This window comes from Chiloscyllium punctatum, chromosome 33 (assembly GCF_047496795.1).
Source record: "Chiloscyllium punctatum isolate Juve2018m chromosome 33, sChiPun1.3, whole genome shotgun sequence".
Classification (NCBI taxonomy): domain Eukaryota; kingdom Metazoa; phylum Chordata; class Chondrichthyes; order Orectolobiformes; family Hemiscylliidae; genus Chiloscyllium; species Chiloscyllium punctatum.
The window spans coordinates 54,308,350-54,332,189 of NC_092771.1; the positions used below are offsets into that span (position 1 = coordinate 54,308,350).

General features: G+C 39.6%; 1 long non-coding RNA gene across 3 annotated transcripts in view; it reads left to right on the top strand.

The window, feature by feature from the left end:
• LOC140458549 (uncharacterized) overlaps positions 1 to 21,941 on the top strand; it is a 38,695-nt gene extending 16,754 nt beyond the window's left edge. For 2 of the 3 annotated variants that reach the window (XR_011953519.1, XR_011953518.1), the window contains one exon: positions 7,076 to 14,965. This is a non-coding gene — a long non-coding RNA (uncharacterized lncRNA). Of the gene's footprint in view, positions 1 to 7,075; positions 14,966 to 21,235 lie in introns of those variants that run through there. The other variant, XR_011953520.1, reaches the window with a different exon arrangement.
• Positions 21,942 to 23,840: the final 1,899 nt, after the last annotated feature.

Consider the following 23,840-nt stretch of genomic DNA (forward strand, 5'->3'; position numbering starts at 1 on the left):
GAGACTCCCGATCCGGCTTGCAAAGGATACTATCTGTCCCCCTAATTATAGAATCCCCTATAACCACTACTTGTCTATTAGCTCCCCCCTCTTGAATGGCCTTCTGCACCATGGTGCCTTGGTCAGTTGGCTCATCCTGTCCAGAGCCCTTTTCCTCATCCGAACAGGGAGCAAGAATCTCGTACCTGTTGGACAAGGTCAAGGGCTGAGGCTCCTCCACTCCTGAACTCCGGTTCCCCCTACCTGCCTCACTTACAGTCACACTCTTTTGTGCCTGATCACTAGCTGAGTGGGAATTAATTAATCTCCCAGGTGTGACTGCCTCCTGAAACAAAGCGTCCAGGTAACTCTCCCCCTCCCGGATATGCCGCAGTGTTTGAAGCTCAGATTCCAGATCATCAACTCTGATCCGGAGTTCTTCCAGCAACCAACACTTGCTGCAGATGTGGTCACTGCCGTTCACAATGGGATCAGCCAGCTCCCACATCATACAGCAACAGCACATCACCTGCCCAGCCATCTCTGCTTAGTTAGTTAATTACTTACTTAGTACAAGTATGAGTTAGAATACCTTCTGATGCCTCTCTGCTATAGTTTTTTTTTACCCTACGTAAGGACTTGATGTATACACACAAAAAAAAAACACGAAGTAAATTTTTTAACTAGTCCCGATTTATCCAAATTACACCTCGTCTTTTTGCAGGAACTGTCAGATTTAGTCTCAATCATCCACTTTATAATGTTAAACTGTAAACTCCCTACTTCCAATTCTCTGCAAATTTCTCGTGGACTCAAATTCCAGCACCATTTCAAGTGGAATGTTCCAGATTCTGACAACTGTCTGTTCATTCAGAAACTGCTGAAGTCCATTTTGACTCTGGGGTTACAAAGGGCTGAATTGAAAGATGATTTGCTGTCCCTGAGCTCCCATTGTGTTGTATTGGAACAGTACAGGAGGCTGAGGGAAGTGTAGGTGTGAGCAGACAATGAAAATGCCCGGGCTACACTGTGAGTGCTGCTTGGCTCCATGAGAGTGTTTTGGAGTTGGGTGTAAATAGTGAGGTGAGACAGGGAGAAGGTGAAGCTGAAAGTCCGTTTTAATTCAGGCCTTTCAGAAATTCACAGTCCAAATGGGAATAGCCAATTTTTCAGTGATACTTGTGGAGTATTTAAGTTTTTAAAGTATGACATCAGCTTAAGTAAAGATATTTTTTGTTATTATAATGGACATGTTTGAAGTGTAGGAAGGTTGCTCACTCATTTAAATTCTCTTAATGGAAGTAACTAGATGAATGTAGCGAGACATTGTGACAGGAGCCCTCAGACCCGTGGTGTGCTCCTCTTGCACAATGTGGGAAATAAGGGCCGCTTCCAGTGTCCCTGACGGCTATTTGTGCAGGAAGGGTTCCCATCTGCAGCTCCTGGGAAACTGCCCTTCAGAGCTGGAGCTGGGAGTGGACTCACTGTGGAGCATCTGCAATACTGAGAATGTTATGGACAGTACGTTTAGTGAGTTAGTCACACTGCAGGTGAGGGTTACACAGGCAGAAAGGGAATGGGTGAACATCAGATCTAGTAAAAGGCTCAGGAAGTGAGTACAGGAGTCCCCCGTTATTATCCCCTTCTCATACAGATACTGTATACCACTTGGGATTCTGTAAGGGCGGGAATGGGTGGGGTGGCTTCTCGGGAAATCAGCATCAGCCAGGTTCATGACACCACAGAGAGCTCTGCTGATCAGAACAAGAGGAATGAGAATGGTAGTGGATTCAATAATCAGGGGTACAGCCAGGCACTGCAGTGCCCACAGACATGAATCCAGGATGGTATGTAATCTCCCTGGTGCCAAGATCCATGATATCATGGAGTGGCTTCAGGACATTCTGGAGCTGGAGGGTAAACAGCCCGTGGTCGTGCAACACACAAATGCCAAGGACATCGCTAAACAGAGGGATGAGGGCCTGAAAGCTGGATATGGGGAGAGCAGAGATACATTAAAATGTAGCTCCTGAAATGTAATAATGTCAGACTTACTTCCAGTGCCATGTGCTAATGAGAGCAGGAATGAGAAGGTCGATCAGCTGGATGTGTGGCTGGGGAAATGGTGTACCAGAGAAGGGTTATGATTCTTCAGGCACTGGGACTGTTTCTGGGTGGGACCTGTACCAGCCTGATCGGTTACCCCTGGGCAGAGCTGAGACAAATCTGGTGGGGGCTTTTGCCAGTTCGATTGGTGAGTTTGTAACTAGTCTGGCAGGGAGATGGGAACGAAAGTGTAGGCTTATATGGGTCAGATTCAGGACAGGGAATGGGAGGTAGAATATTAGTGATGTAGTTAGCGGCTCAGAAAGCCAAAGGAAAGGAGGATTAAACGAAGATTGAGTCCCTCTTCATCCATCAGTCCTGACATCCCAGGAAGGTGAGTCAACAAAATCTGGAGCTGTGTACATGTCTATGACTCTGTGCATTCAGCAAAATGGGGGAAATCTGCAATAAAAACAAAAAGTGCTGGAGATCCTCAGCAAATCTGTCAGCATCTGAAATGGTGACAGATGCAGGAAACATTGCAGCCTTGAAGAAGTGTTTAGATGATCACACCAAGCAGGACAATATCGATTACACGCTGAGTGCCAGAACGTGGGACTAGCATAAATAGGTGCTTGATGACCAGCATGAATACGATGGGGCTGGAAAGTTGACGTTTCAGTCAGGGCTATTTATCAAGACTGACAAAGGGTCCCGTTCCAAAACATCAACCTTCCTGCTCCTCTGATGTTGCCTGACCTGCACCTCCCCAGGTCCATATTGTACAGACTCTGACTTCCAGCATCTGCAGTCCTTAACTATCTTCACATCCCAGGACTCATCTGGTTATCCTCCTTTACACTCTCTCAATAAGCAGGAGAGCCTTCCTTGGAAAAGGGGAACAAAGGTGTATACAGTACTCCAGGTGTGGTCTCACCAAGGCCCTTCCAGAAAGGGATCCCTGTCCCCATCTTCTCCATAATGGTCATCAAGCACACATGCCTGGTGTGATCATCTAAACACTTCTTCAAGGCTGCAATGTTTCCTGCATCTGTCACCATTTCAGATGCTGCCAGACCTGCTGAGGATCTCCAGCACTTTCTGTTTTCTCTGTTATCGAGTATTGAAAGGGGGGATTTGCAGTTGAGAAATTCAAATTGAACTTCATGTTACTTGATCCGTGCCGATCTGAATATCATTGGCCTTTTCATCTGGAAGGAAAGGTTTGCATTCTGTTCATGGGCTAATATTTCAAATGTCCGAGTGACTGGAAAAAGTACTGAGACAGCGAAGTCCATGTAAGTGTGGGGACTATGGAGAGAGATTTCATTGGTTTTTGAAAGTCTAAACAATCATGGCACATTTCCCTGGAACAGGTAAGCCACAGATTGGTTTTGTATGAGGACAATTAACCATGAAACCAGAAAGACAAAAGGATTCCTGCATCATGGAAAAAGCTATGAAAAATGGGATTGTTGTAATGGAGTGAATTATCGATCATTGATTGTAATACATTGGCGTTGTCACATCGGTTCCAGCGCCGTGGGGAAACACGGGAAATTTGATGAGTGCAGTGTAGGTTTCAGTTATTCAACTGGAAAGGTGAAGAAGAAATTTACAAGGATGATGCCAGGTCTCAGGGGTCTGAGTTACAGGGAGAGGTTGGACAAGTGAGGACATTTTTATTTAGAGCAGAGGAAACTGCGGGGGAATATTTTATAGAAGTGTATAAGACCATGAGAGGCATGGGTAAGGTGAATGCACTCGGTCTTTTTCACAGGGACTCGAGGATTGGAGGGCATCAGGTTAAAGGTAGAGGAGAAAGAATACATGAGAACCTGAGGGGCAACTGTTCTACACAAAGGTGGTATGTATATGGAATGAGCTGCCAGTGGAAGTGGTTGAGGTGGGTATATTAACAACAAGTAAAAGACATTTGGACAAATACATGGATAGGAAAGTTTCAGAAGCAGATGGGCCAAGTGCAGGGAAATGGGGTTAGTGTGGATGGACAATCTGATTGGCATGGGCCAGTTTGGGCCAAAGGGCCTGTCTCTGCTGCAGGACGTTATAACTCTAAGTGCATTTGCTAATTTTCCCCCTAACTCTGTTGGTATCCTGGGATGTATTCCATCAGGGCAATGAGACTTGTTTATCTTTAGCTCCATTAGCTTGCCCAGCTCTAACTCTTTCGTGATAATGGTTGTTTCTTGGTCTTCACATTCCTCAGTCTCCTTATCAATTACTGGCATGCTCTTCGTGTTCTCCACTGTGAAGACTGACTGCTGTGTGCTCATATTCCTGAACCCTGCTGGATAGGAATAACTGGGCACAGAACTCAGAGAGGTCTTCTTTGAGTCTTTATTGATGAGACATGGCAGTTACATGGATAGTGTACATGCAAAACACCTCCAGGCAGCATCAGGTAACTCCCCGCCTGTCCGATATATGGCTCCCCTTCTTATACCTTTTGTGGTTTGTGACTTTGAATACAGACTGTCTCTCAATATTATCTCCATGGCAACGGCAGTTCAAAAGTCTAGTTCAGTTCAGGACTCTGTGGTTAAACCACACACCCCTCCCCCACGCCCCCGTGGCTCCCTCAAGTACCCTGACAGGCACTTCAGTTTCAGTGGGGTATCTCTCAGGATTCTGATGTGCAGGTGCCGGGGTTGGGGTGGGGTGGACAAAGTTAAAAACCACACATCACCAGGTTATAGTCCAACAGGATTATTTGGAAGTACAAGCTTTTGGGGTGTGCTGTGATTTTTAACTTGATCAGGATTATCTCTATGGTAACAGTTACGTGCTTCAACAATTACAGAGGCCATATGTTCCCCACAAAATAGGTTCCCCTCTAGCAGGGTAAACTGCTATTCTGTCCCTGGGGAGAGCTACTCATCACTTTTTATCCCCAATTCCATCACACTTTCTGTTGAGCTTGGAAGTTTTTCCAATCTCCGAATTTATCCTTGGTCTTTGCCAATTTGTATGCCTTCGACTTCAATTTCATAGACTCCCTTATTTCCTTAGACATGGCAGATTACTCCTTTTCCTGGTCCTTCCTTTTCACTGATATATATTTTTGCTGAGAAATTTGAAAAATTACTTTGATATTCCTCCACTGTCTGAGAACTGTCCCACAGTAAAGTCTTTGCTTCCAGTCTGCATTAGCCAACTCCTGCCTCACCCTATTGTAGTCTCCTTTGTTTAAGCACAGTATCTTGGGATTGGATTATATCTTCCCGCTTTCCATCTGTGTTCTAAATTCAACCAGATTAATGACAAGTCTTATCAGATTACGAGGGGAGGCGATGTTTCCTGGGTGTTTTGGTTTCATTGTCAGTGACCTTGGCTTTGTAATAAAGTGCAGGATTGATATTCACAACAGAGTATTCTGGACAGTGTGAATGTACTACACAGTCTAAAACCATAAATCATTGTCACCCCTCAGTTTAAAATTGCAAAATCATTATCTCCTACACGCTTCCTCACTACCTAAGTTTGGAACGCTAATCCACCTGACTATCCTGCTGTTTCTGAAAATCTCCTTTGGTGAAGGTGGTGAGTTTTTGATTCATCTTTCTGGTTATTACCGTATGAAGATAAGCCCTGGGCACAGGAGAGGCAATGCAGCCCTTCGAACCAGCTCCACCATTTAATATGGTGATGATTGAGCTCACCTCGGTCTCAGCTGGATTTTCCCACCTGCTCTCTCTCACACTTCAACTCATTGCAAATTCAGCATCTGTATCTCTTCATTAAATTGGCTCATTGTCCTGGCATCCACCGCATTTTGAATAGGAAATTCCACAGATTCACAACACATTGAGATAAGTACATTCTTCCTCATGAGAATAGAATAGAATCCCTATAGTGCAGAAACAGGGTATTCATCCATCGAGTCCACACCAACCCTATGATGAGCATCCCATTCAGACCCACCCATTCCCTGTAACCCTACATTTCCCGTGGCTAATTGCCTAACCAGCACATGCATGGACCCTGTGAGCAATTTGGCCTGACCAATCCACCTAACCTGCACATCTTTGGACTGTGGGAGGAAACTGGAGCACCGAACAAAACCATGCAGACGTGGGGAGAATGTGTAAACTCCACACAGTTGCCTAACGCTGGATTCAAACCCGGGTCCCTGACGCTGTGAGGCAGCAGTGCTAGCCACTGAGCCACCTCTGCTTAAAATCTGCTGCCCCTTATTAACCTCCCCACCCCGCAATTGGCTGAATGTATATTCCTTATGTCAGAAATCGAGGTGTCTAAGCGGATGTCTCGGTAAATCCCAGTGACAGCCCATGTCCTGTATGTCTGAATAGATATCCTATACACAACACCCTCCAGCCCACACTTTCTCTCACTTTCCAGGGACAGGTCTCCAGAGGCATCATGGGGACTACAACTCCCACAGTCCCTGAGGCAGGGACCACATGTGTGTGGGGAAATATATGTATATTCTGTATATGTACAGAATGTGGGTGGGTTTTGGAGCATGTTCTTTGGGTTAACTAGTGGAAAGCATTTCACACTGATTGGCTGGAGAAGGGACGCATCTGCCTATAGTATTGATCAGTTGGGCGGGTGGGGCAAAGTATCACTACGCCCAGATGGGACCAAGTTCCATTCGCAACTTGTCATAACACTGGGAATTGACCAATGGGAAACAAGGAAGAATCTGACCCATTCTCCCAGTCTGAAGGTTCCTCTTCTGTCCAGGATCTGCCACCTCCCTTTCTGTTTTATTTTGTTTCATTCTGCTGTTGTATTATTGACTTGCAGCAACTGAAGGGAAAGGAAGTGAACCCAGAAAGGGTGCAGACTAACCAGGGATGGGAAGTGGTGCCGTGGATCTGTTTATCAGTTACTCCATGAGAATGTGGAGGGTGTACATTAGGGGCAGTAGAGTCAGAATGGTGGGAGAGAGTAAGTGGGCTGGAGGGTTACAGCTTTGGGGGAAGAAAGGGGAAATAGATATTCCAGAGAAACTAGAATTGTCTGTTCTGAATTTCTAATCTGTACATAATCCTTTATACAGGGTGCTAGATAGTGAAGATTTGCAGACTGAAATCTCAAAATCATGTGCAGATTGTGATTATGTTAAACAACATTTGAAGAACCAAAGATGGAGAATCACTCGGCCAAAATCCTGTAACACTCTCTCTCCCAGCATTGTCGGTCTATCTGCGCCAAATGGACTGTGAATGGTTCAAGACAGCAGAGGTTCCCATCTTCTGAAGGGTAACTAGAGATGGGGAATAAATGCTGACTGAGCCAGTGATGCCCATATCCTGGAAACGGTTTCTATCTCTAGTTGCTGAAACCCAGTTGATGTTACTGCAGGATGATGAGGGATGCTGAGTGTATCCTCCAGGAGGCAGCACCATCACATTACCCCCGCCTACACCCACACAGCAACGTCATTGGAACAAAAGGCAGTGAAGCCAAAGGAGGACTTAGATATCGTTCTTCGAGGTAAAGTCATGAAAGGGGATTGGAACAGAGCAGGAACAGGAGACTGAGCAGGATGGTCAGCTGTTTCCCATTGAATGGTGGAGCAGGATTGAAAGGCTGAATGGTCTCCTCCTGCTGCTATCTCCCAGGTATGTATATAGTCATGGAGCCCGGGTAGGAAGAAGTGGGCAGGGATTCTCCAGGAGATTGCACTTCCACAACAGTTTTCAGTGAGGGATAGTTTGATGGATTTTATTTAACATTTATCTTTAACACAAGGTTTGTAAATTTTGGTTTTAAAACATTGTAAGAGCTTTTTGCACCGCAAGCAAAATTAAAGAAAATAAATTGAACTGTTTGAATATAACAGTTTTAAAGCTTTCAACCTCCTGTAAAACAAAATCCTGTCTATTCCCAGACGCCATCACTTTCCAGCTCCTCAAACTCCAGGGAAATATTCCCTCCCTGTCTGAACCTTTGGTTTGATTTAACAGCTTTTCAGTTCTCGTTCTATGAGCTGTAAAGCGTTCTTTTTCCTCATTTTTCCGATCCAGAAATGTTATCACAGCAACCTTCCCACCATCAAAATCATCATTACACCATTTTGGTTGGTTAACCTATAATCACCAGCAGTGCAAAAGTGAGGACCGCAGATGCTGGAAACCAGAGCCTAGATTAGAGGGGTGCTGGAAAAGGGCTTTTGCCAAAACGTTGATTTTCCAGCTCCTCGGATCCTGCCTGACCTGCTGTGCTTTTCCAGCACCACTCTAATCTAGACATATCATCACCAGCAGTAAACCATTTGTGTAACCAATAGAATATTTCCTAACAAAGCCCATTACGGGCCAAGCAAACTATTACAAGTGACAGAGTGAGAAGGGACTAAATCAAAGTAGAGTTGTGGGGAGGGGGCAGCGGTGGAGATAAAGCACTGTATCCCCTGCGGTGCCCACCTCTATCTAAAGGCATCGAGAGCATTGATCCACACTACATGCTCCTTCTCCAAGGACACCCTGCTGTGTAGCCTTAGAATAAAATCATAGAATAAAATCCCTACAGTGTGGGAGGAGAGCATTGGCCCATCAAACCCCACCGACCATCCAAAGAACATCACGCCCAGAGCACTCCATCACTGTAACACTGCATTTCCCACGGCTGATCCACCTTGTCTGCACAATCCTGGATCCTGTGAACAATTTAGCACGACTGATCCACCTAACCTGCACATCTTTGGGCTGTGGGAGGAAACCAGAGCACCTGAAGGGGACCCACACTATCATGGGGAGAATGTGGGAACTCCACACGGGCCGTTGGACAAGGCTGAACTCCAACCTTGTACCTGGTGCTGTGAAGCAGCCGTGCTATAATACCAATTTAAATCAAAACAGATGATCCCTGCTCATTGTCACAGTGCTGTTTGTGGAGACTTACTGCCCAGAGAGACATCCTGAGGTTCAGAAAGTGGCAATGTAAGTTCAGTCACCTCCAGCCCAGTTAATGTGGTTAACAACAACATCAATACTCCAACAGTGTCATCATGTACAAGGTCCACTCCTGACTCTGATGGACAGTAACATCAGAATCAGAGTCCTGCAGTCCACATGGAGCAGGGTGATGACCACTTCCCTGTGTGCACTCACTGGGCTCTCAATCGTGTTGAAGACGCAGCAAATCCCTTGTCACACAGAGGGGTGAACAGCTCCTACCCAGTGTGAACCCGCTGGAGTCTCGGGGGGTGGATGAATCACTGAGTCTGTATCCCCTGGGATCCACAATCCCCGTTTATTTCCTTCTTCCACTTTCATTCGGGCTATTGAACTCTCGGTTTCAATCCTTTCTCCTGTCATGCTCTTCAACATGTCCATGTGGGTGGGCTAGAGGCAGCTGGGATTTAATGAAGGGAAGTGGGGATTAGGCGGAAACACGAGGAGAGGTGACAGCAAAGACAGTTCTCATTGTAACGGCAGAGTTTCTCCGTGACACAGTGAGTGGTGAGGCACCTGAGATTGTGGGGGGAGGCAGATTCAATCAGGGATTTGGTAAGACACTCAGACAATGACCTGTCCATCTGATTGTTAACTCAGATAGATAGATAGAAAGATGCACATTTAGATAGCAGCTTTGATGATCTAGTGCAATGAAACATGCTTCCAACCCAATGACTTCAACCACAAATCTCTGAAAACACAAACACAAAGCTTTCTACTTGTACCAGGCTGTCTCTGAGCCTCCTCTTTTCTTGAGAAAAGCGTTTTGAGCTGTTCAGCCTTTTCTGGTGATTATAACTGCTATGTTCCTGTAGGATTTGTGACTGAACCTTTACTTTCCTGTTCCTTGTGAGTGATGAAAGGAGCAGAAACAGTTCCTGACCTGTGAGGGGTTTTGGTTGGAGTATTTATATTTACAAATCCATTCCCACCCTCACATACAGTGTGAAATTGATGTAAAACTGAAGGGAAGGAGTGAGTGAGCACCCACAGAATCATATGTGTGAGTTGAATGAACCTGGCATGAGGAAAATGGGACAACACTCACAACTAGTTAGAATCACAGAATCTAGTGGGTGCAGAAAGAGTCTATTCTGCCCATCGTGTCTGCAATGACCTGCTCACCCACCGTACCCCCATAACCCCACATTAACCATGGCTAGCCCAACCCACCTAAATTGCACACTGCGACCATGTTAGCATAGCCAATCCAGTAACGTTACACATCTGTGGGAGGGTCACAAATTACATCCAAATGCTCGGAATTGTGGATGAAGGTTCACAAATACTTGACTCTGACACAAATGCTCTGCTTTTCAAAATAAAATCAGGGGGAAACTGCAACCGGAAAGATTTCTGATTATCTCAGGAGGAAGAGAATTCAAAACTCATGCCATTGACCCAGGGGGCGCAGTGATAGTTACAGAGGTCTAGGAACCATCAGAAATGTAACAGGTTGTGAGCAAGGTGGGGGTGAGACAAGGACATAAAGACACTCTGTCACACGGCCGAAGGCAAGAGCGATTAAACAGCAGAAATGGTCGACCCCCCCCCCCCCCCCCAAGGTCACGGGGGATAGAATTAGGGCTGGGAAAGAAACAAGGAAACAAGGTGTGCAGCTGTCAAAGAAATATGTTAAAAACAGATTATAAAAGCATAGAGGGCAGAGTACAGTCTGAAATTGTTGCTCTCAATGGTGAGTACAAAAAGCTGTAAAGCCTGGGGTGTTTACAGCCAACACATACTCAGGATTGGCCAAATGGGCTCGAACTGTGCTGTAACTTTCTGATAACTTTTTTTTTCTGACATTTGTCGTTAAAGTCTGATGACGCTCGTAACTTTTCAAATTGGACTGGAGTTTAATATTCTGGAGACGTGTCAAATAAATCACATTGATCACATTCTGCAGATCTTAGTCCATTACCCTGCATGTTCCAGCATTTCAGTGACATCCATGTCCTGCTGTTGGGATGGGACGTACAGGGATGGTGACGATGGTGTCTAGGTCATTGTAAGCTATGATTCTGTGCGTATGATTGTGTCAGCTTGTTGCTTGACTAGTCTGCATTGCAGTTCACCCAATAAGATGTTAGTAGGGTGAGACACTACAGTTGGAACTCCTCTTCTCGCCAGTTCCTTTCTTTTCTCCTTTTAAAAAAATTCCTTTCTCTCTTACTCTCCACTTTGCAGACTCTGACACAAGTGTCAACATTGACTCATGACATTTTTTTTAAAAGAACATGTCTCTACAAGAAAACCAATGGAGGAAAATATATTATTCTTGCATCAACTGCATTTTTAAACAAAAACAATCCTGTTCAATAAACACTCTCATTTTTTCCCTTCAATTCTATCAAGTGAGCTATTTGATCCCTCAGTTTACCGATCTTAATAAATATCCAATCAATTTCAGAGCAACATGCTTACAAAGTATTGAACCAATGTATCTGTTTAGGTTTTAGCATTAGTTATTAAGTCATTGCCATTACAATAATTGCATAATAATTGGTTTGGGTAATAAGTATACTGAGGTTCACAATTTAATTTATTGACTGTTTGAAAAATGGTACAGTATATCATTTTTTCAGGATTCTAACAGAAATTATTAAAGAATTTGCATGACAATAATTATTATATGGTTTAGTTTATCTTGCTAACAACTACAGTGAAGTTTATATTTGAATTTAATCCAATCTTCCCTCATACCTATAAAGTAATATAAAAATCCATTTTATTTCCAATCAACACACCTACAAAAGAATCCATTATTTCTGATGCAACACACTGTTAAAAATATGACTTTTGCTCATTTGAATGATCTGTGTAATCCTAGCCTTATAAATTTAGAAAAACCTAATTACTTTTCCCTGCAACAATTCCTGTTTATTTTTGCATATAGCACAGTCAAATAGCAAGATGAAATTTATCATTATTCTTAAGTATGCTAATACAATTTTGAAAATCTATATGTTGCTAATATATAAATGATCATTTCCGTCCATAGAATATAGAACAGTACAGCACAGTACAGGCCCTTTGGCCACGATGTTGTTCCGACCTTTTATCCTACTCTAAGATCAAACTAACCAACATGCCCTTCATTTACTATCATCCATGTGCCTATCCAAGAGTCGCTTAGATGTCCCTGATAGATCTGAATCTACTACCACCACTGGCAGTGCATTCCACGCACCCATCACTATCTATAAAGAAACTATCTCTGACATCTCCCCACAACTTCCCCCATTCACCTTAAAATTATGCCATTTTGTGGGGAAACGTCTTTCATTATCCATTCTATCTATGCCTCTCATCATCTTACACAAAGCCATCAAGTAAACTCTCATCCTCTTTCACTGCAATGACCAAAGCCCCATCTCCCTCAACCTTTCTTCATAAGACATGCCTTCCAGTCCAGGCAACATCTTGATAAATCTCATCTACACCTTCTCTAAAGCATCCACATCCAATGTGTAATGAGGTGATCAGAACCGAACACAATATTCCAAGAGTAGTCTCACCAGGGACCCATAGAGCTGCAGCATAACCTCGTCACTCTTAAACTCAATCTCCCTGCTAATGAAAGCCAACACACCATGCACCGTTTTAATAACACTATCATCTTGGATGTCAGGTATGAGGGATCTATGGACGTGGACCCCACGATCCCACTGTTCCTCCACATTGCCAAGAATCCTGCATTTAATCTGAAAATATGCATTCAAATTTGAAATTCAAAAATGAATAACTTCACATTTTCCCCGGTTGAACTCCATCTGCCACTTCTCAGCCCAGCTCTGCATCCTGTCAATGTCCTCTAGCAACCTACCAATGCCCTCCACACGACCCACAACTCCACCAACCCTCATGTCATTGGCAAACCTCCGAACTCACCCTTCCACTTCATCATCCAAGTCATTTGTAAAAATCACAAAGAGCAGAGGTCCCAGAACTAATCCCTTCGGAACACCACTGGTCACCGTGCTCCAAGCTGAAAACTATCGATGTAATCTCACCCTGTCTTCTATGGGCCAGCAAATTTATTATCTAACCAGGCAGGTTTCCCTGTATCCCTTGCCTCATTACTTTCTAAATGAGCCCACCATGGGGAACCTTATCAAACACCTTGCTAAAATCCATATACACCACATCCACTACTCTGTCCTCACCAATGTGCTTGTCACATCCTCATATATTTCAATAAGGCTTGTGAGGCATAACCTGCCACTCATAAAGCCATGCTGACCATCTCTAATCAATCAATGCTTTTTCAAATAATCATAAATCCTGTCTCTCAGAATCCTCTCCAATAATTGCCCACAACTGATGTAAGACTGACTCATCGATGATTCCCAGGATTATCTCAATTGTCTTTCTTGAATAAGGGAATAACGTTTGCCACCCTCCAATCATCTGGTCTGACTCCGGTGGACAGTGAGGATGCAAAGATCATTGCCAAAATACAGTAATCTCTTCCCTCCCTTCCCATAACAACCTAAGTTATATCCTTTCTGGACCGGGGACTTATCTATCCCCATGACTTTTCAATATTTTCAGCACATTCTCAGACTTAACATCGACCTGTTCGACCATATCAGCCTGTTTCACGCTGTCCTCACAAAGAACAACGTCCCACTCACTCGTAAATACTGAAGCAAAGTACTCAGTAAAGACCTCCCCTACCCTCTCAGACTCCTGGCACAAGCTTGCTTCACTATAAGGGATATAAATGTGGAATTATGCCTCAGCACTGAATTAATGTAAAGATATTGCAGTGTAATCACTCGATTACTTTGAATATTGAACTGTATTTTAACTGAGAAAACACAGTTGAATTGATTTGATTATATTTCACATCATGCTAATGTTTATTGTATTTCAAACCGCAATAAGAGTTTCATTTTTACATATATAAAACTTAAAATTCATCGCACGTTTATGTACAGACAATAGAATTACCATCTGCTTGTTCCTTCCTTTTTCAATGACTGTTCATTTTGAATTTGTGGAAGTTGTACGTTGTTGAAAGGAAGGGAAATTGTCTTCAGCTGAATATTCACATTGAATGACTGATGCATTTTTAAATCAAAGTACAATGATCACGCAGTTTTGTCAATTTGTCTTTCAAAGAATTGTCATGAGATTCCTGTTTATTTAAGAGTATTATTCATTTATTCTATTGTTATTGTAAAATATTGTTTAATTTCCAGTCCATTACACACAGAAACTACCGAATTAATTTCCATTCAAATTACAACAATAAACGGCTGATTAGTTTTTATTTGAGAAACTACATGAAACACAATATTGCAGTCCTGCCGTCCTGAGTGGGAACATTATGAAAGGAGCTTGTGGAGCTGTGGCAGTGTCTCTATTACTAGACCCGAGGGAAGGTTTCAAATCACACCTTCAACAGAAATATATCAAGAGCTATCTGAATGTTGATTAGAGAGTACCTGAGCACAGATTGAACTGCTTTTCAATCCAACATTAGATCTGCTTTTATCTATTATATCAATCATCACAAAATCTGATACTTATCAGAATACCAGGTTACCAAGAAATATGTGTTGGAAAATTCGCTTTAGCCACTTTGCATTTACAAAAGACTTTCATCTATCCCTGTTTTCTTTAACTGAAAGAAATCTGAAGAGGATTTTCACTTTTACGAAAAAAGGGGACATGTTTCCCATATAAATTAATGCTTCTTCGACGCCTTTTCAGATTATGTAAGGTTTCATAATAACGCTTTACTTTCGGATAGTGGGGATACCTGTATCTAATTCTGTGGCTTATACGTTCCTGGAAAATATTTGAAAATGCTGCAGAATTCAAGATTACGATGTCTAAGTAATTAGATTGATTTTTTTTTTGTTGCAAAGGGGCAAGTCCAAACAATTGAAACACATTAAACATTGTTCTCTCATGCTATAAATTTGAAATAAAGTTGATACCTTCTTCAGTAAACTAACAAACTCTACAATCAATTACTTGTCAGTCAGTTGATTGCCTACTTTGTAACTAAATGTTGTGATTCATCTAAATATTACTCTGTCCTTTGATCAAAGTGAATTTGTAATTGTTGTTCAGTTTATGAATTGTCAGATACTTGTTTTTTTTTATTTTTCCATTCACCTGTTCATTTTGACCGTAAGATTGAAATGCCTTGAAAATATTGGAGTTCGTTCATTTAAAAATAAGGTTTGCACATCTCTCACATATCTCATTTCTTGTATTATGATTCAAGAATGTTTTCTGGTGGAATTCAAGTAAATTCCAAACATTTGTTCAATTCAAATAAGGTCTTTAACACCCAGTTATCAATCTGATGTTAATGTCTCAGCTGGTTACATTGACATTGATTAGGTACTCATTCAGAGAGATCAACTGACAATTATAAACTATTTGCAGACTTATTGAATTGAAAGAAATATTCAGACGTGCAAACATTGTTTGGAAGGAATTGTTTTTTCATTCAAATGTGTAGGCTTTTCAAGAATTCTATATCGCCTTTCACTGGTTTTCTTGTCGAGAAATCAAATTTATAATTCATGTGAATTCTAATGTGTTCGTATTTTGAAATTTGCATCAGATTTAAGAAGAAAAAGAGGAAGAATTAACATGGAAACTTCAGTGAATAGAAAGCACAGTAAATTAAATTGACAGAGGCAACTTTTAGTATTATCTCTGAACATTCAGTCAAATATTTCTAATGTCAAAAGAGAGTGGTGCTGGAAAAGCACAGCAGGTCAGACAGCATTCGAGGAGAAGCAGAATCAACATTTTGTGCATGAGCCCTTCATCAGGAATCTTTTCTGATGATGGCCTAATGCCCGACAGGTTGATACACCTGCTCTTTGGATGTGCCTGCCCCTTTCCAATGCTACAGCTTTCCTCACTTTCTCCAAATATGTTTAATGAACACAAACTGAAAATGTTCGCATCAGCAGTTGAACAAGACCAAATTAACACATTCTTTTGCAATATTTATAGTGAAAACCTGTTTGAGAACATGCAACAAATCAGATCAAACAACATCTCTTGCCATGAGAACCCTTGGCCATTCATAATAAAGTATAACCATGCTTTGAACAACCAGTATGGTGTATTACTACTGAACTGAAATGCCAGTAGACAACGATTGCATTTATTGGGGGGAATGATAACCAGATCCTTTATGTGATAATGGTGATTGATCTCAGAAACAATAAAATTTTACTGTGATTATTCCACTGAACAGTAATTAGATGGTCATGAAGATATTTGTGTGGCTTAATGTGCAGTGTTTTGTGTGAACATTGATTTCAGTAACATTGAGATATTTTACAAGATTGACAATTAACAGTTAAAGATAAGTTTTAAATGCAACATTTAAAAAAACTCAGTTTTGTTTAGAAAAACACAATTCTAAGTTTATACCATCCCTACTGTGTGGAAACAGGCCATTTGATCCAACAGGTCTACACTGCGGAATACAGGGTTAATGGTAGAGTTCTTGGTCAGGTGGAGGAACAGAGGGATCTTGGGGTCTATGTACATAGATCTTTGAAGGTTGCCACTCAGGTGGATAGAGTTTGTAAGAAGGCCTATGGAGTATTATCGTTCATTAGCAGAGGGATTGAATTCAAGAGTCGTGAGGTGATGTTGCAGCTGTACAGGACTTTGGTTAGGCCACATTTGGAGTACTGTGTGCAGTTCTGGTCGCCACACTTTAGGAAAGATGTGGAAGCTTTGGAGAGGGTGCAGAGAAGATTTACCAGGATGTTGCCTGGAATGGAGAGTAGGTCGTACGAGGATAGGTTGAGAGTTCTCGGCCTTTTCTCGTTGGAACGGCGAAGGATGAGGGGTGACTTGATAGAGGTTTATAAGATGATCAGAGGAATAGATAGAGTAGACAGTCAGAAACTTTTTCCCCGGGTACAACAGAGTGTTACAAGGGGACATAAATTTAAGGTGAAGGGTGGAAGGTATAGGGGAGATGTCAGGGGTGGGTTCTTTACCCAGAGAGTGGTGGGGGCATGGAATGCGCTGCCCGAGGGAGTGGTAGAGTCAGATTCATTGGCAACCTTTAAGCGGCATTTGGATAGGTACATGGATGGGTGCTTAATCTTGGATAGAAGTTCGGCACAACATCGTGGGCCGAAGGGCCTGTTCTGTGCTGTATTGTTCTATGTTCTATGTTCTATGTTCTAAAGAATAATCCACTCAGCACCATTCTGCTCTCAGATTACTGGACATTTACCCCTGACTAATGCACATAACCTACACATCCCTGAACAGAACGTGCAGCTTAGCATGGTCAATTTATCTAACCTGCATATCTTTGGATTGTGGGAGAAAACCAGAACATGCAAACTCCACGCAAACATGTGGCCGAGGATGGAATCAAACCCAAGTGCATAACACTGTAAGACACGAGTGCTAACCACTGATCCTCTGTTGTCAATGTCTAACCCCATGCAAGAAGTGAGATAAGTGAGAGATGTGCAAAGTCAAATTTCAAATGAACACTCTCTGATGTTGCCAAAGCGTATCAATCTTACATTCAATATGAATAGGTGAATCGAAAACAAAAAATAGAAATTCCTGACAAATCATGAATGAACAATAATTAGAAAATTAATATGATCAAAGGGCAAACAATATTCAGATGAATTGCATTGTTTAATTACAAATTTGGGAAAGGGCTAACTAATGAATAATGGGAAGTGACATTTGTTTACTTCACTGATGAAGAAATTGACTTGCTTTTCATCTTCGTAACACTGCAGAATAGCAATTTATGTGCCTGAAATGTTTGAATTAAGCTCTTCCCAATAAAAAAAAAATCAGTAAAATCACATTGACTTCTTCATCTTTAAGACTGCAACAACATCAAATACTTTCCAGGAATTTAGAACCAGCAGAATTAGTTAATTTGGTTGCTTGGAAACTCGAAGAGAATAAACAGCAGATTCTGTAAATTAGTCACTCAATGTGATTATTCAGCTGAAGACAACATCCTTTCTTTGCAAAAATGCTCAACTTCGAAAAATTCAAAATGCATTCTCATTGTTAAATGAAACAATACAGAAATGTTAACTCTTTTCCATTTGACTTAAAAAAACGCAGGAATTTTACATAAGTTTGTGTCATGAAAAATACTTCAATCTTATGATGATGAGAAATACAGTAAATGTTCGCATCAAAGTGAAATATATTTAAATGAATTCAATTATGTTTCTACGGGTAAAATAAGAATTAATATTAACAATGATTGAGAGATTGCACACTATATTAGTTTTTCATGTAAAGAGCCGTAATTCCACGTTCACAGCATGTACTGGATTGAATAATTATTAGGTATGAGCAACAACTGAATTATAAAATTCGATCAATGAATTTAGAAATAATGAGAAATCTCGTTTTGCTATGTGACTGAGGAATATGTGCAAACAAACAGGAATTATTGCAGTGAAAAGTAATTGCAGGTCTGTGAATTTACCTTTATGAATTGAAGAAAAAATGAGCCATTCAGTGATAGTAGAAAATTTTTTTCTTCCTTTACTAAAAAATGAAGGTAACACAAGAAATATGAATCTCTATCAAATGGTTTCATCATAGAGACATGTTATTTTAATTTAGATGATTAATATTATGGTCAGAGTTCAGACATTTGTGTCAGAATTTGGAAGAAAGTTAATAGATAATGAAAGTGAGCATGAAAGTGAACGATACAGTCAATGACATTTGGTACATAAAGGAATTATAATAATTGTTTATTATTGTACAGTGATGAATAATGTTGGAATAGAAAAGACAAAAAGAATTAACATGTTCAAAACAGTTCTTTTCTTACAATTAAATGAAACCAATAATCATTTTGCAAAGCACGTGATTTGGAAAAAAAACCAGTCATTTACTGTGTTATATAAACTGAAAACTACTTCCATTTTGCAAAAATGGAGACTTTCCCAAATTCAAAACTTAGGTTTGCTGAATTATACAACAAAAACGGTTGTAATTTGAAATATCTCTTGCACACAAATTTAAAATAAGTAATCTTAAAGATTTTTAGAATCACAAAACGTTTGTTGTTTGCATGATTGTATTACAGTCAATATCCGTGATAAAGTAGAAGCATTGTTTTAAGCAACATAAATCATCATTAACTACTGAACTGAAATAGAAGGTATCAGTTCCACTTGTTGCACGGAATAGTAAAAAAATGCTTACTGTTGACATTGGTTTCGGGAGCAATAAGTTACTTCCTCAGGTTATTCTACTGAACAATAATCAGATGGTGATGGATGTCTTTCTGTTGCTTTATGTGTATTGTTTAGTGTGAACATTGGGTTTGATAAAATTGAGGTATTTGCATGAATTAGGAACAGAGTGATAATTGGGTGTGAATGATCTGATTTAAAATCAGACAGTTTATGATATTTACCAGGATTGCTGAATGAAACATTCTTAAACCATCATGCAATCAATGGGATAAGTGAGAGATATGCAAATTGAACTTTCAAATGAACACACCCTGATATTTTCACGCCATTTCAATGTCACATTCAATATAAATAGATGACTGGAAATCTAAAAACAAATCTCACACAATTCATAAACTGACCAATAACCAAAAATTGATAAATAATAGCAAGTCACATTTGTTTATTTTACTGAGAAGTAATTGATCTTTTCTCATATTTATAGCACGGGAGCATAAAATTCTGTGTTGTTTTAACTAAGATCTACAGAACAAGAGAAAATTAATAACTATCATGACTTTGCATATTTCAGCTTTATGACTGCAACATTCTCAAATATTTTCTGAGGAATATTGATTGAGTGGAATTAGATACATTTTGCTATGAGTGACTAGAAGAAAGTATATAGCAGAAAGTGTGATTATTGGAATGGACGATGAGACCTCCAAATAATCTACTGATATTGTGATTGGATATACAGTAAATGTCAGAATCAAAGTAAATTACAATCAAATCAATTCAAAAATGTTTCCAAGTTTAAAATGAATACAATATTCACAATGATTGAGAGATTGTACATTGTAATGTCCTTGCAGTATTTATTGTACAGAAGCATAATTCCACATTTGTAGCCCTTACTGGATTGCACAATTATTAGATATAAGATATATTAGCAACAAACGGAATTTTAAAATATATATTCGTGAATTTGAGAATAATGAGATATCTCATCTTGATATTAGACTGAGTAATATGTAGAAATGAAGAGTAATATCGCAGGGAAAAGGAATTGGAGTTCTCTGAATTTCAAAGGCTGAGATAATTGTTATATTTCACCTGAGCAAAAATCAGACATTTACAAAGAATTTTGCAAGGGATATTATTGGTTGTTTGGTATGTGCATGGGCCTGAACAAATAGGTATTAATATAGTAGCATTGACAACAAGAAATAATGAATGACATTTTCAAAATAACACTGCATTTTTACAAAGTCTATGTTAAATTGCTGTGCAATTACTGTAATTGATCATTGCTTTTAGAATCCTGACAGATAAATTGACTTAATATTTTGAAAACACTTTGCTCTGATGTTGATTGAATATTCATTAAAATTAAGAAACTGAAAATTAAAGCAGAAAACTTAGCTGGATGGTGTGAAAAAAATCATTCAGCAGCAACTGAAAAAAATGATTTTGTTTAAAAATGCAGGCAATGCAAGATTTATATGCTTCCAATAGTTTTCATGTCAATTTTGTTGGTGTAATTTTTACCACAATAAATGTTCCAATATTTATTTCAGAATTAGGAGGAAAAGAATTAGGCCATAAAAGTGACTATTACTGTGAACAAAATATAAAGTCACTAACATTTGATACGGAAAGGAATTCTCATAATTGTGTGTTTATTGTTCACTGACATCTACTATGGGAGGAAAAAGAGAATTGTCAACATTTCCAAGCAATTTTTTTCTTATAATGAAATGAAAATAAAAATAATTTTGTAGGGCAATTTGTTTGAAAAAAGGAAACAGTCATTTCATATGACATTTGAGCTGAAGACTCGTTCCCGTTTCCCCCAATTGTAGTCTTTAAATTAATTTAAAACTTAGTGTTGGTTGAACAAAAGAACAAATGGATATAATCGAAATGTTTTCTTGTACACCAAAAAAAGTAAATGTAAAGCAATTTTATCATGAAAATTATATCGCTCTGAATGTAATCATTTCACACAATAAATGTATGTGTTGAATTGAAATGTCATCATAGCTGTCGAATTGTTTTCACTGGCAGGAAATGAGGACTCAGGAGGCAATCTGAGCTCAGGCATGTGGAAGATGTTTACTCATGCAGCAACCAGTTAATGAAGGGATCGTCCCCCGAGGCCAATCTCGGAAGGGAGATCCATAACACACTGTAACATGTACAGTAAAAAGCAGCATTTTTATGGACTTTCTGCATCACAATGGCCACGTGCAATGTGATTACAGCCCTTCCCTCCTCATCCAGCCACCCAATTGAAACACATAATCGCAGATGGGCATTCTAATGGACCTCCCCAGATTCCTGTTGGGATCTTTCCATGCATCTTATTGACTTAGATTCCAAAGGTATTCCTGAACTCCCTCGGGCATCTCAGGATACCGTATCAGTTGAGACATTTTGAGTTCTGCCATTCATTTAATTTTATTTTATCAAAGCCAATTACTCCTCATATCGTTCACTGTCTTAATTATATATGTACAAAAAAATAGAAAAGACAGTTGATTTTCGCTTACTTGCTATAAGATTAGTAATATGACTTGTGTTATAAAGTTTGTTATATTGTGTAAAATTATACAGCTACTCTTTCTGTCAGGACTTTATAATTAATGAGCAGTCAACATCATACCGTGAAGTTAATTCCTAAAACTAGCTAACTTCAACTCCCAGTCTAAATGCTTTTTCCATAATGTTTTTAGTAGGCATTCGTTACATATATCAAACCTATGTTGCAAATTTCCCCTATTATACTCAAGAATCTGTAATTAGAACCTATATTTAATATTCTGAGTAACTGTAAAATAATAACTATATCTGACAATAGCTGTTTAGTGAGTTAACTGTGCTGCACCCTGCAGCTGCTGTTTATTCATTTACTGGGACAATTATCCTTTCAATTATGAAGATCAGGATTGGTCATTTGTCTGTATGTCGGCATGCTCTTATCAAGAAATGTCAGGAATGCTGTCGTCCTGGCGTTGGAGTAGGTCCATTGGTAGTGTGCTTTCTTTTAATTTAAGGCTGGAACAGAATGTTAGTCGAGTTTATCACCCCCCTGACACCTTGTATTTTAGTTCGAAGGTAGGCTGCCTGTATTTAAATGTCAGGCATTTTGTATGAGCCAATATGGACCATTCTATTCCAGGTGGGGGCAGGCCATGCCCAGAACAGTAAATCAACTAAGATTCAAGTATTAAAATAAAAATCACCATTCACTACCATTGGTTTCTGTACAATGCAAGACGTTTACGTTTCTGAGCCTTAATTTCACACTTAAAGCTGGATAGACTGGATTTGATCAATTCTTAAATATTAGATACAAGCAACAATTAATCTTAAAAACATTTCATAGCAAACTTAAAAATGATTAGAAATCTCATATAGCTGCCCGTCATGTGTAAAAATGAGCAGCATTTATTGGAGTGTAAAACAGCAGCTGCAGGGTACAGCCCAGTTAACTCACTAAGCAGCTATCATGACAACAGAAAAGTTCATTTGTCAGATATAGTTATTATTTTACAGTTACTCAGAATATTAAATATAGGTTCTAAGTACAGATTCTTGAGTATAATAGGGGAAATTTGCAACATAAGTTTGATATATGTAACCAATGCCTACTAAAAACATTATGGAAAAAGCATTTAGACTGGGATTTGAAGTTAGCTAGTTTTAGGAATTAACTTCACGGAATGATGTTGACTGCTCATTAATTATAAAGTCTCTTAATATGTAAGGCCGAATATTAATCCAATGAATTCTGGGAACATTCAGATGAGAAGGGAACAGATATTATCTGTGAGTGTTGGATAGGGAATCATTAATTAGTTTGTGTTTGTGTTATCCTGGAATAAGAGAACTATTATTCTTCTTTTAATATTGACACTAAGAAATAATGGATTAAATTAAAATGTGAATTTGATGATGTTTGTTACAAAACCTAAACTGAATTACTATGTGATTTTTGGAATGGCAATGAATTGATAATTAATTTTAGAACTTTGGCAAAATAAATGATTCAATATTTTCAAATGGATTTGCTCTGATGATGACTAGATATTTCTCCATCTGTCAGCTGAGAATGCAAATTCTGCCATGATGACATGGAAAGACATTAGACATTCAGTGAACGTTAATCAGAAATGGTTTGTCATTCAACATTCTCAGATCTTCAAGATTTCTATATTTGGTTTCTCTACTTTTCTTCTGGAGAAATATAATATATAATAAGAACAAATTCTGCATTGTGTTTAATTCATACAATTTTTCATATCATCAATATTTAGACATTTGAGTCAGAATTATAATGAAAATAAGTCAATAAGGAAGATTTATTTTCACAGAAGCATACAGTCAACAGCATTTATCAACGTATTTGTTTCAATATTGTCTCTGAATAAACAGTTAAATATGTTTAATGGGGATCTGTTGACATTGTAATGAACCACAATATCATTTTTATCATAATTTTTGGATTGGAAATTTATCAGAAAAAAAATCTTACATTCAGGACTTGCTTCATCTCGATACATGTTACACGTGGTATCCTCAGGCATAAGTAATAAGGTGTTATCAATAATCTGGGAAAGACATAGTGTGTAAATTATAATAAGGTGTCTCTTACATATGTCTGGATCTG